Source organism: Pseudorca crassidens, chromosome 2 (genome assembly GCF_039906515.1).
Source record: "Pseudorca crassidens isolate mPseCra1 chromosome 2, mPseCra1.hap1, whole genome shotgun sequence".
NCBI classification, from domain to species: Eukaryota; Metazoa; Chordata; class Mammalia; order Artiodactyla; family Delphinidae; genus Pseudorca; species Pseudorca crassidens.
Window position 1 is genome coordinate 148,553,578 of NC_090297.1, and position 2,726 is coordinate 148,556,303.

General features: G+C 56.2%; 1 long non-coding RNA gene across 1 annotated transcript; it reads right to left on the reverse strand.

Annotated features, from left to right (window-relative positions):
• Positions 1–390: 390 nt before the first annotated feature.
• Positions 391–2,061, reverse strand: LOC137219887 (uncharacterized). The gene is made up of 4 exons (XR_010941299.1): positions 1,979–2,061; positions 1,563–1,675; positions 991–1,109; positions 391–483 (listed from the first exon to the last, which is right to left on the reverse strand). It is a non-coding gene; the product is annotated as an uncharacterized lncRNA (long non-coding RNA).
• Positions 2,062–2,726: the final 665 nt, after the last annotated feature.

Genomic DNA, 2,726 nt, shown 5'->3' on the forward strand with positions numbered 1-2,726 from the left:
CCCACCAGCCGTGCCATCCCCAGTCCAGAGGGGAAGGAACCGAAACAAAAGTGGGGACAGCGGAGCTCTTGAAAAGGGGAAGTTGTACGTGTTCCCCTCTCCGATCTGATGGGAATGCACTAGACTGTGAAACTACCCCCTCCTCCCCCCTCCCTCCTCCCCCTCCTCTTCTTCCCTCCCTCCTCCCCCTCCACCTCCTCCCTCCTCCCCCTTGCTCCCTCCTCTCCCTCCTCCTCTCTCCCTCCTCCCCCTCCTCCTCCTTCCTCCCTTCTCCCCCTCCTCCCCTCCCCCTCCTCCCTCCCTCCTCCTCCTCCCTCCTCCCCCTCCTTCCCTCCTCCCCCCTCCTCCTCCCTCCCTCCCCTCCCTCCTCTTCCTGCCTCCTCCCACTATTCACTGTTCCAGGTCCTGAGACTGGTAGACAGAAGTCCTGATAACAGAATGAGGCTGGCATAGCCGTGAAGGTACAGCCACCAGCCTGGCCAGCTGCAGGGGAAGCAGGAGAGAAAGGTGCTCCAAGCTGGCTTTGGACTCCAGACCTACCCTCTGTCTGCCCAGCCTCCCGCCCCCCACCTAGGGAAGTGGAACCAGGTCATGGGCATGACCCGGTCCATGTGCTCTGCCAGGTGTGTGCCCAGGTACTGGGTAGAACCGCCACTTGGAGGTTAGTGGGTACGCCCCGGGCTTCCTGGTGCCTGCCGGGGCTGTGCTCCTGGGAGGATGTCTGACTTGGGGAGATGCTCTGCTCTCCTTCCAAGAGGAGTGGGGGCAGTACTGCAGAGGCTGGGCACGCCTCTGGAAAGGTTCCTGGGGACAGAAACGAGCCTCACCCAGCAGGCAGGCATGCGGTCCTCTAAATGGGGCTCCTGGCAGCATACTGTGCCTGCTAGTTACTCCTGGTGGCTGCAGGAGGGGGTGACCCAGCTCCTCCTTGGGAGGTGGGGAAGCTGGGCTCTGGGTGTCTCTCCCCCAACCTCCAGAGTTAGATTTCACCTGAGCCTGAAGTTTCACTTCTGAGTCCATCTTCACTGGGTCAAGTAGATGATTTGGGAGTGACAAGGGAGCAGTGTTGGTGGTTTTTCTTCAGATCTGCGTTGGCTTGGACCTGTGAACTGTGGTGGGCATTGCGTGTGTGTAATAGACCAAAGGCACACTTACTTTTCCTCTTGTGGAAAGCACCAGCTTCCCTGAAAGCAGTTCAGGGCTGTGCCCATCCTCTGCCCAGCCTAAGTCACTCTCTGGGAAACAGGGAGGCGTCCTTGATCCCATCTTCACGCCACCCCTCCTCCTCTCCTTCACTACCCACTGTCTCCTGCTACCCCCCAGGCCCCATGGCATCCCCAGGGCAGGATAGCCATGTGCATCCTCCCGGCCAGCCAGTCATCCCAATTAGGGCCTCCATGCCCTGTCCTGAGTCTGGGAGGTGGGGAGATTTCCAGACCCAAGTGGTGTTGAGGAAGGGACAGAGGCCTAGGAACACAGGCCTCCATACCCCTGCCCCAAGAGAAACCAGAGCTGCTGATGCTGGGCCCACACAAGCTGAGAACGTGGTGATTTTTTTTTACCTCAGGGGTCATCTGGGGGGGTTTAGTGGGTCTGGAGTATGTCATCCCACCTTGGGATCTAGGGCTTGTGAAGTGTGGTGGTTCCTGGATGCTGAGTCCTCATGGGGGCCAAGCTGCCAGAGAGAGAGAGGAAGAGAGAGCGAGCCAGTTCCACGTTCCCCTCCTCCACGGCCCCCTGGATATATACCTTTCATTTTATCACCCTTTCCTCTGATTCATTAACCACAGCTAGTTGGCAACAGGTCCCACCCTGACAGCTTAAGACAAAATGTCCAGGACACTGGGCCAGGGCTAGAGCTGAGAGTGACAGGAAGCTGGGCTGGGCCTCTCTGTTCAGACGTACAATGGTCTGGGACTAACTCAAGGGCAGACTGTTCCCCTTTTTCAAAAGGGCCTTTTCTAGGCCCCTCTCTCACCAACATGACTCTTCCTCACTCCCAGGAGCCCTGAAACCAGCATTCCCAGCGGCAGGAAGATGGATGATCTGGGCTCCACTTCCGGCGCTCCTCCCCCACTCTGGCTGGAACTTGCGTCAGTCATGTAAGTAGCTGTGACTCAGCACCCAGCTGGGTTGGGAGGGAGGGAGAAGCTGCTGCCTCGCAGGAACCTTCCCAAGCGTTCTGGATTTGAACACGCTGTGGTAGCGCAGAACAAGCCAGCAGCATTTGGTTCCTGGAGGCAAATATCTGTTTGTTCCGTGGGTTTGCTTACGGATTTCATAAACAAGGATTCCTCTCCTTCCTGTTTTCCTCCCGTATTATTTTTTGGGCACCGTGCTGGGCATAGGATTTTTAGCACTTTAAATGACACAGCATCATTTATAGAATGCAGTAGAAGCTCTCTCTGCAATCTCCAGGCTATTCTTTAAGCAACGGCCCATGAATTGTATTTAACACTCATGTTTTTGTTTGGCCTGTGCAGAGTTTCTGTTTCTTTTTTTTTTTTTTTTTTTTCAGCTGTATCGGATTCTGCATGCCTTTAGACTAAACACGGCCCCTCCGGGTCCCCACACTTCTGCTGCACACTGTCTGTGCTTCTCTGTCTTAAGTGTCCTGCCTGACCCCTCCATACATTTGAATGTGCAGTGACCAGTCTGCACCAGCCCCTCTGTTTTCGGATGAACATTCCGAGGCCTATTCCAGGAAAGTGCAGGCCCCAGTTCTC